This window comes from Podarcis raffonei, chromosome 3 (assembly GCF_027172205.1).
Source record: "Podarcis raffonei isolate rPodRaf1 chromosome 3, rPodRaf1.pri, whole genome shotgun sequence".
NCBI lineage: Eukaryota > Metazoa > Chordata > Lepidosauria > Squamata > Lacertidae > Podarcis > Podarcis raffonei.
In genome coordinates this window covers 111280167-111305804 of record NC_070604.1, presented here as the reverse complement: position 1 = coordinate 111305804, position 25638 = coordinate 111280167, and the positions used below count along the sequence as shown (strand labels likewise).

General features: G+C 43.5%; 1 long non-coding RNA gene across 1 annotated transcript; it reads left to right on the top strand.

The window, feature by feature from the left end:
• Positions 1-930: 930 nt before the first annotated feature.
• On the top strand, positions 931-1426 carry LOC128411346 (uncharacterized). The gene is made up of 2 exons (XR_008329768.1): positions 931-1001; positions 1285-1426. It is a non-coding gene; the product is annotated as an uncharacterized LOC128411346 (long non-coding RNA).
• Positions 1427-25638: the final 24212 nt, after the last annotated feature.

Below are 25638 nucleotides of genomic sequence, written 5' to 3'. Positions count from 1 at the left end.
TGCATTGCTCCTTTTTCGTAACATGGTGGACACTGGAGAGAGGTTCCACTGCTACCTTCTGCAACAGTAGAGCTAAAAATACGTTTTAAGGGATATTGACACCACTGCCACCATAATGGCAAGCCTCCCACGAACCTTTTGCATCCTTTCTCTCCTTCCCCTCAAATTGCCCCTGGTTTCACAGGCCCCAAATTTCACGCGCGCACACAAAAATCTCCATAGGACGGCAATGGGACAGAGTCTGAAAAAAGTAAATCACATTATTCCTGAGCAGAGGAAGCCTGACAGTTTATTTTGAGAGCCAAGCCCTTTTATATGTGAACCACCCTGAGACCTCTGGGTATAGGGCATGGGTAGGCAAACTAAGGCCTGGGGGCCAGATCCGGCCCAATTGCCTTCTCAATCCAGCCTGCGGACGGTCCAGGAATCAGCGTGTTTTTACATGAGTAGAATGTGTCCTTTTATTTAAAATGCATCTCTGGGTTATTTGTGGGGCCTGCCTGGTGTTTTTACATGAGTAGAATGTGTGCTTTTATTTAAAATGCATCTCAGGGTTATTTGTAGGGCATAGGAATTTGTTCATTATTTTTTTCAAGATATAGTCCAGCCCCCCACAAGGTCTGAGGGACAATGGACCAGCCCCCTGCTGAAAAAGTTTGCTGACCCCTGGTATAGGGCATTTTATAAATTTTAATTTTAATAATAATAATAATAATAATAATAATAATAATAATGATGATGTGTGACCCATACGTATAATGAACACATTGAGGGAGCAGGCTGTACACCCCCTGCAAGGCTTCACAATGTATGTGCAATGCTGCCTGTTAAGTATATGCAACTTAACACAGAGAGGACTGTTCTCTATATGTTCTGGAACCGTGGGAAATTAGAGTTCCGGAATACACAGAGAAACATCCTCTGCAGCAGAATAATGAGTGCATACACAAGATGAAGAGAGTCTGCCATTGTAATGGTGGCTCCCTAAGTGTGTGGATAAGGTATGAAAAGGCCTGGGGCAGGGTTTTGCAACTTCTCTAAGTCCGAAAGCCATATTCCCTTCTGGATGTGAGGCAGCTTGAGTGAGGGGCGTGCCTGGAGGATAAAGGGTGTGGCCTCGGGAGAGTTTTGATGGGCTGATAGAGATGAGGGTTACCCATGGCTACAATTTGCTAAGAAGCAAGCCAATTCTCTGCAGCCTTCATTAACATTCAGATCTGTGCAGACCAATTAGAGGGTTATGATCTAAACATTGATTAGTACCTCCTTTCTTTTTCTCTCCAGCAATCCAAACAATGGATATGTGTCACCAGATGAACTCCACCTAATGATATGATTTGTCATATAATGATCTGTGATTGATGTTATAGGGATATCCTGCCCGCCACCTTGAATAAATAAATCTGACATTAGGCTCTTAGCGTAAGTCATGGATTTGCTTTCTTCATTTAAGAAATATTGAGTTGTGTTTATATATATATATATTCTATATATTTATATTCTATATATATTCTATATTCTATATATATTCTATATTCTATATTTTTTATATATATATATATATATATATATATATATATATATATATATATATATATTCTATGATTCTATGATATATACACAGAGAGAGAGAGAAACTAAGCAAAATGAATACTCTTAAAGTACGCAGATTTGAAAATTAATTTTGGATATATATAAAAGATGGAGATGGAATACCCCTCAACCGTCCTGATTAAATTGGGACATCCCATTTTGGGTGGGGGGGCACTCTCACATGAGAGCATGGTGCCCAAAAATGCGAGAGATTGCAGCACCCAAAAAGGCGCAATGGATCTTGTACCTCCTAAATGTTCTCAGAAGTTTCTTGAGGCAACAAGTGTCAAAATCCATTGAAGATGCATATTCTGAGAGAAAATACATTCAGAAATATGCACTTTTTAGAGAAGATACAATACATTGGGTACCTTAGTTCTCAAACTTAATCCATTCCGGAAGTCTGTTCCAAAACCAAAGCGTTCCAAAACCAAGGCATGCTTTCCCATAGAAAGCAATGCAAAATGGATTCATCCATTCAAGACTTTTAAAAACAACCCCTAAAACAGCAATATAACATGATTTTACTATCTAACAAGACCATTGATCCATTAAATGAAAGTAATAAACAATGTACTACAGTCACACAATCAATCAATTAGTAGCTGAACTGGGTTCCACACCGTCACAAAAACAAAACAAAAAGAGCCATAAAAACAAAAACGCAAAATAAATAGCAAAAGCCGACAGACCTTGGCGTAACACTCAAAACGGAAGCGTGGCACTCAAAACGGAGCACGTTCAGCTTCCCAAAAAAGTTCACAAACTAGAACATTTACTTCTGGGTTTGCAGTGTTTGAGTTCCAAGTTGTTTGATAACCAAGGCGTTTGAGAACCAAAATACCACTGTATATCAAAAAAATGCACATTTTAACATGCATATAAATGTGAACTGTCACACACATAACAGTCACGGCAGACTAATGTGGAACTGATACAGGACAGACATTATGGGTAATTGCTCCAAAACATGACACATACTGTATATAGATTGACTCACCCATCCCTGCTCTAAGCACTGCTATTGGGCCACCAAACCACAGTTTCTATTTTCTGTCAGCCAATGTCATCACAGGAATTGAACTTCTACAGAGAACCGCCCTCTCCCTAGTCACCTGGCTAATGGCCGATCTATCTAAAGTTTCCTAAAGGGGTTTTCACAAGGTGTTCAATGGTTTTGCAACAGCCTTGGAGGTCAATGAGTAGCTCTCCGCACAAACGTCTGCTTGTTTATCAGGTGATACATTTTGTTGGTTATTGATTTGACTCAGCTGCTTTTTATCACCCGGCAGAAATGCTGCACTGACATCAATAAGAGAAGAAGATGGGGGGGGGGGATGAAAAAAAATAAACACACATTATTGACTTCTACAGAAACAGGGTTTAGCCTTTGCATTAGCACTGCAGCATTTGATAATTGTGAATGAAGACGTCTCACTTTTGTGTGTCTGGATAACAGGAACGGAATTCTTCTGACCTGATGCCCTGAAACTACCAAAGAGAGCAAAATTCGTTGCTTGTGAAAGTGGGTTGCTCCAGAACATTAAGACAAAAATTAGGCTGCACCAAAATGCTGTGGTTACTCCTGCTGTAAAGAGGAATAGACAGAACTGGTCAATGAAAGATAACAGCTCCCATTGTTGTTGCTGTTCCATCAAAGGATAATTAGGCAACGTACCAGAAACAACGAGAAGGAGGCGCCCTGCCCACAACATGGAAATCTAATGAAATAATAGCTTTACAAACCTCAGGATGCAGCTGTAGGACTATTTGTGGCAAAACAGAAGATCTGCAGCAATAATGGAGTCTCCTCTATTTCCAGCATGGTGTAGTGGTTAAGAGCGGTAGACTCGTAATCTGGTGAAATGGGTTTGCATCTCCGCTCCTCCACATGCAGCTGCTGGGTGACCTTGGGCAAGTCACACTTCTTTGAAGTCTCTCAGCCCCACTCACCTCACAGAGTGTTTGTTGTGGGGGAGGAAGGGATAGCAGATTGTTAGCCACTTTGAGACTCCTGGTAGTGATAAAGCGGGATATCAAATCCAAACTCCTCCTCTTCTTCTTCTTCTTCTTCTTCTTCTTCTTCTTCTTCTTCTTCCTCTTCCTCTTCCTGCTTCCTGCTTCCTTTGCCCTCAGTCCTCTGAACCAGTTTGAGTTATGCTGAGGCGAGTACAGTGGTACCTCGGGTTACATACGCTTCAGGTTACAGACTCCGCTAACCCAGAAATAGTACCTCGGGTTAAGAACTTTGTTTCAGGATGAGAACAGAAATCGTGCTCTGGCGACACGGCAGCAGCAAGAGGCCCCATTAGCTAAAGTGGTGCTTCAGGTTAAGAACAGTTTCAGGTTAAGAACAGAACTCCAGAACGAATTAAATTCTTAACCCGAGGTACCACTGTAGTATGATAAGGCACCACTTTTCACTGAAGCATCACCCTCCATTGGCACCTGTTCAACTCAGCACATGTTGCAACTCACTGCCTTGACTTTTTGCCAGAGTCTGTGATGAGCACCCCTGTGGTTGGAAAGAATCAACCAAATACCAAGGTATGCCTCTGCTCAAATGAAAGCAGGGAGCACTTGGGCAGCTCAAAAAGGGGAACTGAAGAAAGACACAGAGGAGAAGGCTAATAATAATAATAATTTATATGCCACCCATCTGACTAGGTTGCCCCAGGCACTCTGGGCAACTTCCAACAAAATATAGTAAAAACCCAATACAACATCATACACTGAACAGGGCTGCCTTCAGATGTCTTTTAAAAGTCAGATAGTTGTTTATTCTCTTGACATCTGATGGGGGGGGGGGGGCGTTCCACAGGGCGGGTGCCACTACCGAGAAGGCCCTCTGCCTGGTTCCCTGTAACTTCACTTCTCACAGTGAGGGAACCGCCAGAAGGCCCTCAGAGCTGGACCTCAGTGTCTGGGCAGAACGATGGGGGTGGAGATGCTCCTTCAGGCATACAGGGTCAGAGCTGTTTAGGGCTTTAAAGGTCAGCTAGGAGCCACTGTAGTTCTTTTACGACTGGTGAGGTATGGTCCCGGTGGCTGCTTCCAGTCACCAGTCTATCTGCCACATTCTGGATTAGTTGTAGTTTCCGAGTCACCTGCAAAGGTAACCCCACATAGAGCCCATTGCTGTAGTCCAAGTGGGAGATAACTAGAGCATGTACCACCCTAGTGATATAGTTTGCAGGCAGGATGGTCTCAGCCTGCCTCAGATGGAACTGGTAGACAGCTGCTCTGGACACAGAACTGACCTGGTAGCCATATGCTATGGCCAGGATCTGAGGCAGCAGGCTTCTGAAGCCCAGTCCCATAAGCATCTGGTTGGCCACTGCAGAAAATGGGATGCTGGACTACAGATGGGCCTTTGGTCTGATCCAGCAGGGATTTCTCTATGTTCTTATGACAGCAAACAGATCAGATCAGAAAAGAGCAAGGCTGCATTTTCATACGAGTTGTCTGCGTGATTTGATCCAGCGCAGGATCTCAAGTGGCGAGCTACATTCAGGATGAGGGCGGAGTGGGAAAAAAAATCAAAACATAAATAAACGAAAGCCCTTGCTTTTAATCAAAGCAGCAGCAAGAATCACTGTAGGTTTCAATCCACCACCTCATCGTGGTTAAAAGCTCCCCTCCTCTTTTTTTTCTCTTTTACCCTCTGCTCCCAATTGTACAGTGTTTCAATTTCTCACCAATCTGCTTTTCAAAAACCTTTGACACAAAAGTTCAATTTAGATTCCATGCACAGAAAACAAGCTGTTGCAAGAAATCTCCCCAGGTGGGCAAAGCTGAATAAGGACTTTCTTGCCATCCTCTGATGCCCCCCCCCCATACACCCACAGACCTTGCTCTTCTAAGGGGTTTCCCCCCCTTTTTCATTTGAATTCCCAGCAGTCTCGAAAGATTCTTACTTACAACTGCATCCCAGTGAGTTCCACAGGACCTGCGTAAAAGTAAATTCACTTAGGCTGCAGCCTTAAGATTTTATTTTATTCTCACTGTAAAAGTCTGAGCCTTATTTTTAATAATAATAAGGCACATTAACTAGAATCTAAGGAGTTGAGTGGTTTTCCCAGTAGTGATGTATGGAAGTGAGAGCTAGACCATAAAGAAGGCTGATCGCCGAAGAATTGATGCTTTTGAATTCTGGTACTGGAGGAGACTCTTGAGAGTCCCATGGACTGCAAGAAGATCGAACCGATCCTATCTTAAGGGGACGACAGAGGACGAGATGGCTGGACAGTGTTCTCGAAGCTACCAGCATGAATTTGACCTGGCGTGCTCTGGTCCATGGCATCACAAAGAGTCGACTAAATGACTAAACAACAACAACAAGGAGTTGCATTACCAGTTGCAATCAGAAGTATAGAACTGCAATCTTCAGTCACCTGGTCTATATCAGGCATGGGGAACATCTTTGACCCAGGAGCTCAATGTTCACATGTCATCAGATGCCACCTGCCAACCTTTTCATTGAAACTGCTGCTAAAATGGAGTGTTCCCCCTGCAAAGTGCTTCATGCTCTAAGAGCAAAGCATGCTCCCACTGTCCATCAGATGATAACTGATGGGAGTGTGCTCTGAGACAGCAAAGGAGCCTTCAGAACTCAAGCTCCCAGTTGTTACTCTGTTACCCTGTGGGAACCTGCCTCACACCTGATATTACATATGACATCAGGTGTAGGGCAGGTGAGCATGGTTTGTGAGGAACGGCCTTGCAAGCCAAATCGGAACTCCCAATGGGTCAAATTTGGCCCAGAGGCCAAAGGTTCCTCATCCAGGTAAAGAATGGGTCTTGATAATATGGTGCTTTTTGCAAGGTGAAAATTTGGTGTGCTCAACCGCCTCATGCTGTCCTTGCTCTGTCTTCCCAAAGACACAAAAGTGTGTGTCAGGGGCTCAGGAGCAGAAGCACAGGGGAGAGAGGAAATGGAGAGCGAAGGGGAGGAATCCGAGGGCAGCGTAGGGGAATATGACAGTGACCCGAGAGATTCCATGAGCTTCTCCAGCGAATCAGAAGATTCCCAGAAGGGGGCGCCGATGGTCAGGGCAAGGGGGGTCCCAGGGGGGACGCACCAGAAACAAGGGGCCAGCGGGGACTCCCAAAGCAGCAGCGGGGGATCAGGACCAGCTTCCTCACCAGAGCATAGTGGGGGGGGGAAGAGTCACATGTGTCAGGACCAGCATCTCCTCCAGCGGGGAGAGAAGATGAGTCAGGGCTGACCACGCCTCCATCGGAGAGTGGGGGAACGGAGGGGAGGTCAGTTCCAGCTAGCCTCCCCGAAGGGGGGAGCAGTGACAGCAGCAGTGCAATGGTCAGGAGGAAAGTGGGAGGCTGCGCGCGCGCGCCAAGTTCAAATGTACAGGCGCGCGGGACAGCAGGAAACCCAGATTGGGAACCAGGTCCTAAAGCCCGCCGGAGGGAGGGGGAAGATTCAGGGGACTCAGCGTCAGAAGAGTCTAGGAAGGGCGAGACCCCGACGGAAAGGCGGAACCAGAGAAGGAAAGAGCAGAGGAAGAGGTGGAGCAAGGCTAGAGTCTTAAACTGGTGTCAGGGGGGAGGAGATTCAGATGGAGCTTCAGCGGTCTAGAGTTTGAGACGTAGGGCTGCACGCTGCGGCTGTGAAAGTGAAACTGAACTTCAATAAAGACTTTTATACTTAACAACGAAGTGGCGTTGGTCCTTTGTGAGCTGGGACCTCGGGCAGCTCTGACAGTGTGTATTTTGGGGTGCCAGAAAAGTTCTTAGACCTTAAAAACAGCTTTTTCAGGGTGCGATCTCGGCCCAAAATCACGTGAGAGCAAGGCACCCAAAATGGCTGCCTTGGTCTTGCTGGATATCCCATTTTTCCCCAGGTCAGTTGATAGGTATGGCTGTTTGGACCTGACTCATCCAAGGCCTTCAACATATGCCCAGTTTGGCTTGGCCCTCAATGCACGGCCCTACTAAATGGAAGAGAAGTAGAAAACACCTCGGTATTTGTCACACTGCTTTCTTGGAAACTATATCAGCTTCAGCCCAAGTGGCGTGGCTTAACTCGCCTGGAGAGCACCCATCAGCTGGTCTGCATCAACATTTCCCTTTGTGTTGGCAGATGCAGGTTGAAACACTGTGTGAATCTTCTGCATTTCCAAAGAGTTACAGTCCTGGAGGGACTTTTAATTGTGCCATTATTCACTTTGAGTATGCTCTCAGTTGTAGCTTTTTATCCCTGGTATCATATATTGTTTAGTGAGTCAGAGGAACCTGGAGAAGAGGAGGTTAAGGGGTGATATGATAGCCATGTTCAAATATATAAAAGGATGTCACATAGAGGAGGGAGAAAGGTTGTTTTCTGCTGCTCCAGAGAAGCGGACACGGAGCAATGGATCCAAACTGCAGGAAAGAAGATTCCATCTAAACATTAGGAAGAACTTCCTGACAGTAAGAGCTGTTCGACAGTGGAATTTGCTGCCAAGGAGTGTGGTGGAGTCTCCTTCTTTGGAGGTCTTTAAGCAGAGGCTTGACAGCCATGTGTCAGGAGTGCTCTGATGGTGTTTCCTGCTTGGCAGGGGGTTGGACTCAATGGCCCTTGTGGTCTCTTCCAACTCTATGATTCTATGATTCTATGATTCTAGGAACACTGTTTTGTGCTTGGAGATTGTTTCCTAGCTTGCTTCCATTCTGCTCACCAGCCACATTCCATGTTGTTGTTGTTTAGTCGTTTAGTCGTGTCCGACTCTTCGTGACCCCATGGACCAGAGCACGCCAGGCACTTCTGTCTTCCACTGCCTCCCGCAGTTTGGTCAGACTCATGTTTGTAGCTTCAAAGACGCTGTCCAACCATGTCCAACCATTTCCTCCTCTGTCGTCCCCTTCTCCTTGCGCCCTCCATCTTTCCCAACATCAGGGTCTTTTCCAGGGAGTCTTCTCTTCTCATGAGGTGGCCAAAGTATTGGAGCCTCAGCTTCAGGATCTGTCCTTCCAGTGAGCACTCAGGGCTGATTTCCTTAAGAATGGATACGTTTGATCTTCTTGCAGTCCATGGGACTCTCAAGAGTCTCCTCCAGCACCATAATTCAAAAGCATCAATTCTTTGGCGATCAGCCTTCTTTATGGTCCAGCTCTCACTTCCATGCATCATTACTGGGAAAACCATGTTGTTGTTGTTTAGTCATTTAGTCGTGTCCGACTCTTCGTGACCCCATGGACCAGACAACACCAGGCACCTCTGTCCTCCACTGCCTCCCGCAGTTTGGTTAGCATGTTGGACGCCTTCCGACGTGACGGGCTCATCTTCCAGCGTCATAACTTTTATATGCCTGTTGTCTTTGTCCATGGAGTTTTCTTAGCAGGGATACTGGAGTGGCTTGCCGGTTCCTCCTCCAGGTGGATCACGTTTGGTCAAAACTCTCCACTATGACCTGTTCATCTTGGGTGCCCTGCTCAGCATAGTTCATAGCTTCTGTGAGTTCTTCAAGCCCCTTTGCCACGGCAAGACAGTGATCCATGAAGGGGGGGGGGAACCATAGCTTTAATTATACGGACCTTTGTTGGCAAGGTGATGTCTCTGCTTTTTAAGATGCTGTCTAGGTTTGTCATTGCTTTCCTCCCAAGAAGCAGGTGTCTCTTAATTTCATGGCTGCCGTCACCATCTGCAGTAATCATGGAGCCCAAGAAAGTAAAATCTCTCACTGTCTTAATTTCTTCCCCTTCTATTTGCCAGGAGGTGATGGGCCCAGTGGCCATGATCTTTGTTTTTTTGATGTTGAGCTTCAGACCATATTTTGCGCTCTCCTCTTTCACCCTCGATAAAAGGTTCTTTAACCATTCCACATTCCACAACCATAGGTAATTAGAACAGTGAAGGATAACCTACTGTTACACACACATGGATCCCTTTAAGTGTAATAGTGCTATCCTAACTGATCTAGTTGAGATTCCTGCATTGCACAAGGATTAGACTAGATTACCTGCAGGGTACCTCCCAATTCTACAGTTCTATGATTCTATAACCATGTCTACTTGAAATATACTCGGAGTCGAGAGTGGATTTCATGCTCTTTATTCATAGTGGTGAGGAGGAATGGAAGTTACCCCATAATGTCTGCCTTATATACATTATTTACACAATGGGCTGCACATGATTGGCTAATTCCGGGATTCACCTGTAGACCAATCAGGTTGCGGATTCACTTCCACCTGGAGCTGGATTGGTTGGCTCCTGTGGACCAATCAGACTGCTGCATTCTCAATCCTATTGTTCTAGGACCAATCAGACTGCTGCATTCTCAATCCTATTGTTCAAGGACCAATCAGACTGCTGCATTCTGAATCCTATTGTTCTAGGACCAATCTTCCAACATTATATATGCTATCAAATGCCAACGGTGCCCTTCAGCTCTCTATATTGGACAAACTTTACGCATAAATCTGACATCAGGAATAATAATACAGAGAAACCAATAGGAGAACACTTCAGCCTCCCAGGACATTCTGTACAAGATCTTAACGTAGCTGTCTTATTGCAAAAGAATTTGAGAAATACACTTGAAAGAGAAGTTGCTGAACTACAACTCATTACCAAACTAAAAACTATGGAGAGACCTGGTCTGAAGAGAGATATTGGATTCATGTCCCATTATACATACTAAAGCTAATTTTGGTCATCCATCCCTTTAAAAATCCCTTGCCCTTCCCTGTTGAACCAACTGCCGTAACAGTCATCAACAGTTATAAGGTTGAAGCGACCTCTGCTTCAAAGTATCTGACGAAGTGTGTATTACACACGAAAGCTCATACCTTGAAAGCTTATATTTAGTTGATCTTAAAGGTGCCACTGGAATTATCTAAAAAGATTTTTTCATCTTTCATCCTGTTATTTATTATGACTATGACAGATCAACTCTCCAATTCTCAATTTCCAAACAATACAGCAATGGGGAGAAAGGCATCCTTCAAAATTCAAGTTACTTTTTTGTTTTTTTTAATGAGAAGATCAGTCATTTCACATTTTAGTTCAGAAATCATATGCATGAAGAGATGCTCACACAATTTCCAGGGATCACTTGAGGTTCCTCAGCCTCATAGCCCTGGGCCTTCTCCAACATCCACAACTTTTTATTTATTGTTTGCTGATTATTTGTACTTATAGCCTGCCCTTCGCTTTCAGGGTGGCTTACAACAAACGTCACTGATAAACAAGTAAAAAGGTAAAGGTAAAGGTACCCCTGCCCGTGCGGGCCAGTCTTGCCAGACTCTAGGGTTGTGCGCCCATCTCACTCAAGAGGCTGTGGGCCAGCGCTGTCCGCAGACACTTCCGGGTCACGTGGCCAGCGTGACAAGCTGCATCTGGCGAGCCAGCGCAGCACATGGAACGCCGTTTACCTTCCCGCTGGTAAGCGGTCCCTATTTATCTACTTGCACCTGAGGGTGCTTTCGAACTGTTAGGTTGGCAGGCGCTGGGACCGAGCAACGGGAGCGCACCCCGCCGTGGGGATTCGAACCACCAACCTTTCGATCGGCAAGTCCTAGGCGCTGAGGCTTTAACCCACAGCACCACCCGCGTCCAACAAGTACAGATTGCCAAAATCATCAAATATAACCACAAATTAATAAATATCAAAGTCCACAAAACAGCAGAGCAGTAGTGCAGGAGGAGAGAAGATACACACTCAGTCAGAGGCATGGGGTAAAGGTTGCATCCTGAATAATTGTCAAAAAGCATGATGGCAAAAGATGCACTTTGTAGGGAAGTCATTCCACAAACGGGGCCACCCCCTATAAGGCCCTGTCACATGCCCTCTTGGTACTTCCTCCACTGGTGTAGCAGCCTTCGAGAGGACATTTTCTCCGACGGTCTCAAAGCTGTGAAACTCCCTCTCCACAGAGGTGTGCCTGGCACCTTCATTATACAGCTTTTGGGGAATGTTGAAGATTCACCACTTTATCCTGGCCTTTCACACTTGTGGTGCATCTGTTTAAGGCCCACCTTATGGCTGCAAGTTGTTTCGAACTGTTTTTAATGCTGTGTTTCAATGCTGTAACCCACCCTGGGAACTTGAGATTGAAAGGCGGGTATTAAATAGATAAATAATGCCACCAGCCCTTGAACCGCAGTCATAGATGCCGCCAGGAGCAATGCCTAAGGGTCAGATTCAATGTAGTGTTAAGGAGATTGCTCCATCAGCGCAAACATTTCTGCTTGCCTGATAGAACACTCTCACACTCTTTCCCCTGCCCATGCTGTTCTGGACGTCCTCCTAGTCTTTCTGCACAGATTTGGGGAGAAGGTGGGAAGTGTGGGCAGAAGAGCAGGGAGTCCAGTTATGCTAGTGGAAACTGTTGCACCAGCTTGTATGTCACAACTGCTGCACGGATTTTATTAGCCAAAAAATGGAAAACACAAGAACTACCAATGCTAGAAGAATGGCAGATGAAGATGATGGAGTTTATGGAGCTGGCTGACCTCACAGGGAGAATCCGCGACCAGAAAGAAGAGGAACACCAAGAAGATTGGAAGAAATTTAAAGACTATTTGAATAAATATGGTAATATTAAAGATATGTAACCACTTGAAAGAAACAATTAGGCCTAGGATTAAAATGAAATTAAATTTATAAATAAGAAAATGTATGGAAAGTTATGTAATATGATTAGGACTGTGATATGGTCTTTTGAAACACTGATATTGGAAACTGCTACATATAATTACTAAGAAATTCGGATGGAAGAGATTCAAGGAAGTCAAATACTATGTTTATGAAGATGGATGGTACTTAATTTTAATTAATTAAGTGGTAATATGTTGTATATATCTTTTTTCTTTTCTCTCTTTTTCTCCTATTTTTTGTTTTTTTTTATTATTGTTAATCTCTTCTTTTTTATTATGTTTATCTACTGAAAATAATAAATATTATTTGAAAAAAAACCTGTTGCACCAGCTTCCTGCTAGCACAACGATTTAATTGAACACGACCCCAAGTGTGTAGAATTGTGGAACAATAAAATTTTAGAGCTGCATTGAACATAAGATTTAGTTTGGATTCCATTCGGGGTTTCAGAAAACAACTCACCTTGGTCCCGGGTGCTATATATGCTGCCCAATTCAATTTGGCATCCATCTTGAGCCCACTTCATTTCTCTTTCCTGCCCCGCTCCCATTCACTATTGGGAAATATAAAAATGACTACAACATTTCCCCCCTTTTGACAGAAGTAGGTGAAATTTGCAGGCATATTATCCCCTATAGAATAGATAAAGGCTGCCGAGCTACAGGAAAATAGATACAACGTCTCCCAGGCTCGACACCTTTAAAGGTTTTGGTTCCCCTGCCCCCAAGTTTGTGACCATATAATATATAGTGGTCTATGCTCAGCTAAACTTTCTGCAGTGCATTTCTTTGCCTGATTGCTCCCCATCTCAAACAAACATCGTGCTATGGGAAGTGTGGAAGAAAGGAGGTGAACTTTGTCAGATCAGGCTCTTTTTAAAAACAAGAAAGAAAGAAAGAAAGAAAGAAGAAAAATCAGTAGTGCAACAACTTTCACTAGATAATGCATGGTTAGATTACACCAAGAACAGAACTGTAAGTTACAAATAGTGTTGTTTTGGTGTTATATTCATTATTTTTAAAATTAAAGTTATATCTCCTTTTTAATTTTGTTGAAGTTGTGTCCATTTTGTTACATTGATTTGTCACATTCACTTCAGTGCTTACATAGATTAATTAATTTATTTTCCTCTCTCTCTGTGTGTGTTTTTTCCTAGGTTTTAAAACATCTTTTTTATTGTTGCTACTTGCAGTTTTGGTGGCTGGAGAACTAATTCCTGTATCCACTCCCGGAAGCTGCCACTTTATTTCCCCAGAATGTTCCAGAGATTCCGATGTTCTAGGCATTAAAAAGTGGCAGCTACCACAAAAAAGTGTGGGCTCCATGGGTGCAGCCATTAGTTGTAGTTGTAGTAGCAGAAGAAAAGGTATATTCATATCCCACCTTTTTCCCAGGCCAGGACTCAAGGTGGCTTATACAAAAATGAAATTCACCGACAAAATATAGAAAAATAAAAACATATAAAAGATAACAGTTACAAAGTGATTAAACTATAATATAATTAATGCAAAATGAAAACAAATATAGTATTAAAAGCTATTAAAAGCACTATTGTTTCCCTCTGGATTACCCTGGAAAGGCACAACAGTTGGGACATTTTGAGAAAACAAAATGGCGGACACCATGAGCAGCTGCCAGTCATCTCACTTGCATCTGACAGAGAATGTAAGTGTTACGAAAAAGGAGCAATGCAGAAGCAAGCACCAGGTGGCTGGAATGGTAAACAGGATGTGGGTGTTATTGGATTATACCGTGGGAACCAGGGACAGTTTGTAAAGTGCTCTGAGAGCCGGATGTTACCTCAGAGCAGCACATGACCCTGTACTGGAAGTACATGGGTGGAGTTGACTCTCTCTCTGCAGTTGGGAAGCAGAGTGTGCAGACATGTTTTCTCTGTACTGGTGAACGACAGGAATAAAGACATGTAAATATATTTCTGTCTGTCTCATTCCCCCCCCGGAGATGGGAGGGGGAGGAGTGGTGTGTTCTTTTCACGTTTGAAAAGGATCGCCGAAGAGACCTCCCTTGATCTTGCCGGCAGACGCTGGCAGGGGAGGTCACAAGGATTCAAGCCGGGCACCTGGAGGGTGGCCAAATTCCTAAGAGCTGGAGGCTCTGCTCGCTTGAATTCCGACATCAAGTGCCTCTTTTTGTATGCCACAACTGCTGCTCGATTTTTACTAGGGAAAAAGTGGAAAATGCAAGAACTACCTACGGTGGAAGAATGGCAGATGAAGATGATGGAGTTTTCGGAGCTAGCCGACCTAACTGGAAGAGTCCGCAACCAGAAGGAGGAGGAGTATCAGAAAGAATGGACAAAATTTAGTTAAATATGTAAAATTAAATTAATTGGAAATAGCTTGCAGATATTTAATTGGCTTAGGATCTTACATAAGTTAAGTGACGAATTAATATGTTTAATTTTAAAATTAAAGGATATAAGGATGTTAATGTTTAAGTGAAATTTCATAAGAACTTTGATTTGGAAAACCGTTAAAAGGAAGTGCATGGAAATTCAACCACAGGGAAGCGAGGAAGTCACTTAACAATGTTAATAAGTATAATTTTAATAAGGTTATGATCTATGTTGGTTTGTTTATCTGTTTTTTTTATAATTTTGTGAAAATTTATAAAAAAAATTATAAAAAAGAGAATGCAAGTGCCTCGCCCCTGAATGGTTTGAATAAGGAATGAATGGGTACAAATGTAATTAAAACATACCCATTCATGTCTGTGAGTTCCCTGATGCAATCAGTTCAGAGCTGAATGAAACACATTTTGGTTCATTTTTCTTTCCTTCCACAACAAATTTATACCCTTTGTTGGAACGTATTTGGGACTATGTGAAAATATAAAGGCATTAATATACATTTATATAAATTAATGAAGGAATAGGAGGTGGAGATATGCAAACATCTCTGGGGGCACACACACACCAACTGCTCCTGCTTCAACATCTGTCAGGACTGCAGATTGGGCCTGGCAATTATAAGTCAGTTGAGAACTCTAGGTGGGGGAAAGAACTGCCATGGGATGTTTGGAGGAGCTTGTCAGGAAGTCAAACAAGATCTTTATTGTCTCTCTCAAACACGAACGGAACAGTAACAGGAAACTCCTGATTCCTCTGAAAAATAACCAAGTGCAGTGTCATCTACTGACTAAATTGGATAATGATACTACCCACTTGGGAACTACCATACACACACACACACACACACACACACTGTTTCTGATTTTATTGTCAAAACTATTGAACATTTGGTGATTTCAGGCCCATTAGTATCAGTGGAAACATGCATATAGGTTGAGAAAGTTGAGGATTTTCCTGTTTTGCTGCAATGAATGTTACCCATCTTTCGTTCCAGCTCCTCCACTTCCTATCAGTTCTGTCTTTAAAACAAACACAGAACTTTTTCCTCATTCAAACCTTTATTCCAATCCTGGGCATAATGTTTTGATAAGTCAGTGAAGGGAGAAGATTGCATTTACTTTGCTCATCATAAAATCTTATTGTTGATTTGATCATTTTCTCTCTCTCAGCATTTACTCTCAGGTGTCATTCTTTATGATGCTCCAGGATTGTTGATAGTGTTATTAGGAGACATCCCCCCCCCCCTGCTAGATGCTTGACAAGACATCTCTGTAGCATCTTCATGACACACAAAAATAAGCTAGTATTTTTCTTATTGAAAAAATGAGAACTGGAACAACTTTAAAGCTATCTGATGCTACAGAGGGAAATATGGCTGCATTTTCCCCATAATCTCAGTAGTCTGAGCTCTGTGCTGCTAGATAAGCAGTTGTACTTCCTCATGTGGTTTCTCTGTTTCAAAGTCGCCACCTCCACTATTCATTTAAAGCAATGCCATTCAACTTCAAACAGTCATGGCTTCCCGCAAAGGATCCTGGGAACTGTAGTTTGCTGAGTGTGCTAGAAGTTGATATAAGAGCCCTGCTCCTCACACTGAGCTACAATAATCAAGAGTTTATTGAGAAGATGGATGTACTGCTAAACTACTCTGAGAAAGCGTGTTCTCATTAAAGGATGTTGAGGATGGGGCCGAGCAAAGCACCCCATGGTTGCCAGGCAGGATAGATTGAAGGGGATTGGATCGGATTGGTGGTTGGTGTTACGGGGGTAAATTTGATGTTGCCAATTTAGGGGTGGGAAGAGAGGTTATTTAAACAAGGCTCACAGCATGTTCCTTTCTCTTTCGCTGTGGGCACCGGATCACCCGCCCGCCCTCCCTTGATTGGGCTTGTGCTTTGACCTTGCAATGCCTGTCATGGGGTCGTCCGCCTTGGTGCGGGGGCCTGGTAGGAATTTTTCCTTTTGGCTGATTAGTGTGTGCCAATTGGTTTTTGCCTACGGCGTAGCAAATCATCACAACTTGTAAGGTTGGCGGTTAGGCGTTAGTTTAAATTGGTTGGTGGAGGGGTATGGATTGGCTGTGCCTGCCCCTCCAATGCTGCTGCTGCTGCACGGGAATTCCGTTAAAGGAATTCAGGGGCTTACCATCCTCTCGTCCAAACCCCTGGAATCGGGTGCGGGCCACGTAAGCTCCTGGGAGCATGCGGAGAGAAGCTGAGGGTTTGTGTCGCAGCTCCAGTTATCCCTGATCTTGTTCCTCCACACTGGCTCTCGCTGGAATCCGGGAGTCAGTGCTGTCCCCCAAGGCGGGGGGGACGGACAGCTAGTCATAACCAATGCCTAAGCAACCACTCACAATTTGTATTTTAATAAAGTTGTGGCCAAAATTATGCCAAAAACCTTAAACAAAAAATTATGTGTGATGTGTGAGTTATTGGGGTACGGGTGTTTTGGGGACCTCAGCACGCAACTGTAGATCTGTAAGAGGAATTGGGGTCATGTAATAACTCTCAGCACCCTTAAAGAATTAGGGAAGATTACAGTGGTACCTTGGGTTACATATGCTTCTTACAGGCCAATCAGGTCGCTGATTCACTTCCACCTGGAGCTGGATTGGGTGGCTCCTGCGGACCAATCAGACTGCTGCATTCTGGATCCTATTGTTCTAGGATTCAGCTCAGTACATAACAGTGATAAAGAGAGAGAAAGAGAGAGAAAAGGAAGGGAAACACACATAATGAAAATGAAAGTAAATATGGAAACAAATATGTTGTTCATGAATAAGTAACGAAATGAATGTGATTGTAACAAACAAATTATGAAACAAACAGTAATGAAAAAAATAAGGAAACAAAGGAAGTCTTTAATAACAAAAGCAAATGGGACATCAAAACTGTTAGGAGAGGCTCAGAACTTACAGGGTTAAGAGTTCTGAGTGATGACGCCTCACATTCTGAGGGCGGGCATAGAACACGGAAGGGGTGTGGTTTTCTCTGTGTGCTTTCAGTGTGCGTGTTTGCTCCGTTGAGCAAGCGAGATGTCCGCTCTGTCTCCAGGCAGGAGATTTATAACTGTTGTGTTTTGCTAAGGAATAAAGTCTTTAAGATAAGGAGACTGCTGCGTTTCAGCCTGAGTTATTGCCTCCACACGACAGAACGTTCAAGCTTCTGTTCCGCTGTGTTTTACGCTCTGCTGAGTCAAAGGTTCCAGGGGGGAAGACCAGAGCTGCGCAAGAGAAGTGTGCCGGACCCCTGGACGTAATTGACTACCCCGAACAAAAACTATTGTTTTTCTTGCAGACCTGTAACTCTCACATTCCCTCCTACCAGCCAAGACCTGTGTACTGTAGCCTGGGCAGCAGTGGCTGCTGAAGTAGAGACTGTTACTCAACTCAACTATCATAGCTTCCTTTTTGAAAATATAAAACTTAAGCATGTTTAATAGGATGCTTAATTTCCCAGAGGGTCTGGTTGTATTTATTGTAGAATAGCTGAAAGCCAAAACATATTCTGCAATGTTTACCACCAGCATAGCAGTTATTGGGATAGGTAGAAAAGCAGCTATGCTGGTGTGGTTTTTTATGTTCATCTTTACGTATCTGGGTCACAAATCCTGCCCACTCAGAGTTTTAACTTCTAGGAGGCTGGAATCTGGACATGTCCCTCCTGCGACAACAAAGTTTAATGTTTGAAATCATTTTAAAACGGTTATTTAAAACACATTCTCCCAAATCACTTCAGGGAGAGTGGCCTATCATGGACAGAAAGCAGGGGGGAAATCGGACAACAGTCTAGACTACTGCAAAGATGGAGATGGCTTGGGAACATTTCAGGATTTGGGCCTCTGCCATTGGCCCTTAAACTCTGACTTATGATTCGCAGCTTGGAAATTTAGACAGCCAATCCCATTGGGAGTGGGAGTGACCCAGGCCTCCATAAATGTATATAAGCAGTTGCTTTGCTCCTGTTGTCCAGTTCTGTAGTTCAATAAAGGTTCTTGCTATTATCACTGTGTCTTGCCTCATGGGAACCCACCTACACTTCACTGCACACAGGCTGCTACTGAATAACACACAATACACAACTGCGTATACAGTGGTACCTCTGGTTACGTACTTAATTCATTCCGGAGGTCCATTCTTAACCTGAAACTGTTCTTAACCTGAACACCACTTTAGCTAATGGGGCCCCCCTCTTGCTGCTGCGGTGCCGCCACGTGATTTCTGTTCTCACCCTGAAGCAAAGTTCTTAACCCGAGGTACTATTTCTGGGTTAGCGGAGTCTGTAACCTGAAGCGGATGTAACCTGAAGCTTATGTAACCCGAGGTACCACTGTATATGCAAAAACCTACTGTCAGTCAGAGCTGTTCGGCAGTGGAACTATCTCCCTTGGGAGGCTGTGGACTCTCCCTCCTTGGAAGTTTTTAAACAGTTTGTAGGGCCATCTGTCATGGATGCTTTAGTTGAGATTCATGTATTACAGGGGGTTGGACTAAGATGAACCTTGAGGTCCCTTCCACCTCTATGATTCTATGACTTAGATGGGCCATTGGGCCACTGATCCAGAGGAGCACTTCTCATGTTCTTATTAGAGATGCATTGGGTCACCTTGGCTTAGGAGTGAGCTTGGTTTTTGCCCCTCCTTGTTCGATCCTCCTTGGATGGTCCACCACACACTTTGCAGGCCACCAGTCTCAAATGCCGCATTTACGGTTAAAACTGTGGAGGAATCTCCTGCGGAAACATGGCCCTTTCCGCCTTTATTCCTCTGCAGCTTTAGTCAAATCCTTGCCAAATCCTTTCTCACTTTAACAATATGCCAGTATCAAAGTAGACCCTGCTCCTCTTTGCAAAAACAAGTATCCTTCTACTAACGACAGAGCTGTGCTTGTTTTAAAACTCCCTTGGACTGATAAAAAGCTGTTTAATCGGTTCGGGGTTAAACAGGGTTCAGGCTCAATAAGTACAGGAGGCGAGAGAAACTAAAAACTCTGCTTAACGAGCAAACACGCTGTACATTTTGTAGAAAAAGAAACAAAAGGCTATCAAAGCCCGTGAGTTTACAATATTTCCATTAAAGCAATTTGCTATTAATTTAAAATATACCCTGGATGCTCAAATGTTGAAAGAACCATACTGCGGAAATGTCCCCCCTCCCCATCTCTTCAAATTATTTCACAAGGATTCATTGTCACTGCATGTCCATGTTAAGATCCACTCTACATGAGGATGCATTTAAATAAAAAATAAAAAAATGCTGGAATCATATTGCCGGAAGGTTCCAGCATCATGAAGTTTAAAAGACTGAAAAAAATCCTCTTTTCTTAAAACCAGGTACAACCGTATGCCCACATTCAGAGAGGCAGAACTGAAATTGAACACATGAGAACTTATTTCAGCACCATAGCTCAGGTATACAATGACAGAGAACTCCCCATTTATGTGAGAGTTACGTTCTGAGGCAACGTATATCAGGGACACCACTGAAAATGCCTGCAAGCACCCTCTAAACCTCTGGAAACCCTGGAAAAACCCTTTAAAAAACAAAGATCCACCAACATCACCACAATTGCTCCCTCCAAACCTCCATTATTATTATTATTATTATTATTATTATTATTATTATTATTATTATTTATAACCCACCTCTCTGGGCGGCTCCCAGCAGAATATTAAAAACATGACAAAACGTCAAACATTAGAAACTTCCCTAAACAGGGCTGCCTTCAGATGTCTTCTAAAAGTCAGATAGTTGTTTATTTCCTTACCTTCTGATGGGAGGGCGTTCCACAGGGCAGGCACAACTACTGAGAAGGCCCTCAGCCTGTAGCTTCACTTCTCACAGTGAGGGAACCACCAGAAGGCCCTCGGCACTGGATCTCAGTGTCCAAGCTGAACTATGGGGGTGGAGATGCTTCATCAGGTATATAGGGCCAAAGCTTTTTAGGGCTTTAAAGGTCAACACCAGGACTTTGTATTGTGCCTGGAAACATACTGGGTGCCAATGGAGGTCTTTCAGGACCGTTGTTCTATGGTCCCATCAGCTGCTCCCAGTCATCAGTCTAGCTGCTGCCTTCTGGATTAGTTGTTGTTTCCAGGTCACCTTCAAAGGTAGCCCCATGTAGAGCGCATTGCAGTAGTCCAAGCGGGAGATAACCAGAGCATGCACCACTCTGGTGAGACAGTCTTCAATTCTCTGTGGGCCTCAGAGGCTCTCATGACTGCACTTGCAAAGTCTAATGGGATTGCTAGATGCTATTTTCGCACCCCTTTTGCCACTTCCGTGCTCCTTTTGGGTCTGTGTTGCCTCTTTTCATGCCACTTGCGGCGATGCGTGCAGTTTCAACCGTGTGTTCCTCGAACGTGTGTAAATGAGGAGTTGCCTGTATTTATTTAGGATTTCCAGAAACTGATATTCAGGTGCATACAGCCTCTGACAGCGAAGGGAGAATATCCCTGAGGATATTGCCCAATTCTCTTTCAAAGCCAGGGGTGAGCAAACTTTTTCAGCAGGGGGCCGGTCCACTGTCCCTCAGACCTTGTGGGGGGCCGGACTATATTTCTTTTGGCGGGGAGGAGAATGGACTAATTCCTATGCCCCACAAATAACCCAGAGATGCATTTTAAATAAAAGGACACATTCTACTCATGTAAAAACATGCTGATTCCCGGACCATCCATGGGCCGGATTGAGAAGGCGATTGGGCCGGATCTGGCTCCCGGACCTTAGTTTGCCTACCCATGTTCAAAGCCATCCAAGTTGGTCACTGTCACTGCCTCCTGTTGGAGGCAGTTCTATAGGTTGACTTCCTGCAACAGCACAGAACCGAAACAATATGAACTCTGACCTATCACTCCATATTTATTTCATGCAGAAAATCTCATAAAACAACCTCTGTACTTCATTCTGTCACAATTACAGCTATGGGTGTTATTCTCTTTTTATTGATCTGTACATGCAGTTGGCTTTGTACATATTTTCAAAAAAATGAATAAAAATATATCAACAAATCAAATAGCAATTCTGTCCTTCAAGGAAAAATAAATCTGGAAAAAATGTGAAAAAATAGGGTGGGAGTATTCCAAAAAATACAGTACATATATTACTGAAAATAACATAATGGATCACGGTGGGGAGGGAACTGCTTGCAAAAATGTCTACATTAGAAGAATTCCCCCTTAATTATTTTTTGTGATGAGCTGTTGCTGTTTTTATTTTTTTAAAAATAGATAGATAAATTACAAATTGATGCAGAAATGTTGCAAACTGAACAACTGGAAAAATGAAAAACAGAGAGAAGCCTAAAGGGACAGATTTTTCCACCCCTTTCTGTGAACAGATGCTTGGCTCAACAGTATGCCTCTTTGACTTCTTAATAAAGTTTAAACAGGCTTAAAATGAAATAAAATATATACTTGGAACTCAGGAATTTCTGGTGTGTGTGAGAGAGAGTTCAGGATCTGAACTTCATTTCTTTTTTTTCCTTTCTGATCTCTGAGAACGTTCGGCATTTTCAATGATTCATTAATAGGTAATTCTAAAGATCGCCAATGTTTTATCTCCCTTCCTTGCGTCCTTTTCATCCAGCCATCTCTACTGAATGCCATCTGTTCTTGGTACATCCTGAGAGACTTGAGAATGTCTGTGTCAGATCAGGGCTGAGCAGAGATAAATAAATAAATAAAACAAATTGCAGCTCAAAAGCAAAAGATCTAAGGCAGGTGAGAAGAAAAATTAAGACCATTTTCATGCTGAAGGTTCTTCAGTTCCGTTTCTCACCAAATTCATCAAAGAGGGCTCCATTTTAAACTAGCTGCTTCAGATATAGATATAGATATAGATATAGATATAGATATAGATATAGATATAGATATAGATATAGATATAGATAGATATAGATAGATATAGATATAGATGATATAGATATAGATGATATAGATATAGATATAGATATAGATATAGATATAGATGATATAGGTACAGATGTAGATGATATAGATATAGATATAGATGCAATTAGCTCAGTTTAACCTTGAAGCAGAGGGCGCTGTGGGTAAAACCTCAGTGCCTAGGGCTTGCCGATCGTATGGTCGGTGGTTCGAATCCCCGCAACGGGGTGAGCTCCCGTCTTTCGGTCCCAGCTCCTGCCCACCTAGCAGTTCGAAAGCACCCGTAAGTGCAAGTAGATAAATAGGTACCGCTTTAGGTAAACGGCGTTTCCGTGTGCTGCGCTGGTGCTGGCTCGCCAGAGCAGCTTCGTCACGCTGGCCACATGACCCGGAAGTGTCTCTGGACAGCGCTGGCCCCCGGCCTCTTAAGTGAGATGGGCGCACAACCCTAGAGTTGGACACGACTGGCCCGTATGGGCAGGGGTACCTTTACTTTACCTAACCTTGAAGCATAATAGTCAAGTTCACAAAATCTGCAATAAATGTTGTCTTTAATTTGCTTTTAAACATGGTGGACAAGGCATGCTAGAGCAGGCCTTGAAATTTTGTGTAGCAAGCTGCTCAGTTTCTTGTTCATCCCACCTATTTCTCGATTTATGTTTGTACAAGTGGTAGGCAATGAAAAGAGATGAGGAAAGCCTCCCATCATGAGACTTTTTTTTTTAGGGATGTATATATGAGCCCCCCTGTTACCATTTCAATGGTTGTATATCTTTGAAGAAAAGTTGGCTTCAGGTGTACTCAAATTATCCATCCAGCTGGGATAATTTCAACTTCCCCAAAAACGCTTTCAAGTAAGTGTTAAGATTGTTGATGTGGGTGGTGGTCTTTGATAGTTCCACCAAAGTGTCAAGAAAGGGAACATGGCAGACAGCTTCCTCAGTGGCAAACGTAGAATCATAGAATCATAGAATAGAATCATAGAATCATAGAGTTGGAAGAGACCACAAGGGCCATCGAGTCCAACCCCCTGCCAAGCAGGAAACACCATCAGAGCACTCCTGACATATGGTTGTCAAGCCTCTGCTTAAAGACCTCCAAAGGAGGAGACTCCACCACACTCCTTGGCAGCAAATTCCACTGTCAAACAGCTCTTACTGTCAGGAAGTTCTTCCTAATGTTTAGGTGGAATCTTCTTTCTTGTAGTTTGGAACCATTGCTCCGTGTCCGCTTCTCTGGAGCAGCAGAAAACAACCTTTCTCCCTCCTCTATGTGACATCCTTTTATATATTTGAACATGGCTATCATATCACCCCTTAACCTCCTCTTCTCCAGGCTAAACATGCCCAGCTCCCTTAGCCGTTCCTCATAAGGCATCGTTTCCAGGCCTTTGACCATTTTGGTTGCCCTCCTCTGGACACGTTCCAGTTTGTCAGTGTCCTTCTTGAACTGTGGTGCCCAGAACTGGACACAGTACTCCAGGTGAGGTCTGACCAGAGCAGAATACAGTGGCACTATTACTTCCCTTGATCTAGATGCTATACTCCTATTGATGCAGCCCAGAATTGCATTGGCTTTTTTAGCTGCCGCGTCACACTGTTGGCTCATGTCAAGTTTGTGGTCAACCAAGACTCCTAGATCCTTTTCACATGTACTGCTCTCAAGCCAGGTGTCACCCATCTTGTATTTGTGCCTCTCATTTTTTTTGCCCAAGTGCAATACTTTACATTTCTGCCTGTTAAAATTCATCTTGTTTGTTTTGGCCCAGTTCTCTAATCTGTCAAGGTCATTTTGAAGTGTGATCCTGTCCTCTGGGGTGTTAGCCACCCCTCCCAGTTTGGTGTCATCTGCAAATTTGATCAGAATGCTCTTGAGTCCATCATCCAAGACGTTGATAAAGATGTTGAATAAGACCGGGCCCAAGACAGAACCCTGTGGCACCCCACTAGTCACTCTTCTCCAGGATGAAGAGGAACCATTGATGAGCACCCTTTGGGTTCGGTCAGTCAGCCAGTTACAAATCCACTGAGTGGTAGCATAGTCAAGACCGCATTTTACCAGCTTCTTTACAAGAATATCATGGGGCACCTTGTCGAATGCCTTGCTGAAATCAAGGTAGGCTACATCCACTGCGTTCCCTTCATCTACCAGGCTTGTAATTCTGTCAAAAAATGAGATCAGGTTAGTCTGACATGACTTATTTTTCAGAAATCCATGCTGACTATTGGTGATCACAGCATTCCTTTCTAGGTGCTCACAGACTTTTTTTTAATGATCTGCTCCAAAATCTTCCCTGGTATTGATGTCAGACTGACTGGGCGGTAATTATTTGGGTCCTCTCTTTTCCCCTTTTTGAAAATAGGGACAACATTTGCCCTCCTCCAGTCTGCCGGGACTTCGCCTGTTCTCCAGGAATTCTCAAAGATGACTGCCAGTGGTTCTGAGATCACATCTGCCAGTTCTTTTAATACTCTTGGATGCAGTTCATCTGGCCCTGGAGACTTGAATACATCTAAACTAACCAAGTATTCTTGTACTATCTCCTTAGTTATTCTGGGCTGTGTTTCCTCTGCTGAATCCTTTGCTCCAAATTCTTCAGGTCGGGCATTGTTTTCTTTATCGGAGAAGACTGAGGCAAAGAAGGCATTGAGGAGTTCAGCCCTTTCTGTGTCCCCTGTTTGCATTTCACCATCTTCTCCTCTGAGTGACCCCACTGTTTCTTTGTTCTTCCTTTTGCTACAAACATACCCATAAAAGCCTTTTTTGTTGCTTTTAACCTCTCTAGCAAGCCTGAGTTCATTCTGTGCTTTAGCTTTTCTGACTTTGTGTCAACACGTGCTGGCTATTTGTTTGAATTCCTCTTTGGTGGTTTCCCCCTTTTCCATTTTTTGTACAGATTCTTTTTTAATCTTAACTCAGTTAAAAGTTCTTTAGATAGCCACCCTGGCTTCTTTAGGCACCTTCCATGTTTCCGTCTCATTGGTATTGCCTGAAGTTGTGCTTTTACTATCTCCCTCTTAACAAACTCCCAGCCATCATGAACTCCCTTTCCTTTTAGTATTACTGTCCATGGGATCTCTCCCAGCACTTCCCTAAGTTTTATGAAGTCGGCTTTCTTAAAGTCAAGAAATTGAGTCCTAGTATGCTTGGCTGCTCCTTTCCGCTGTATAGTAAACTTCAGAAGAGC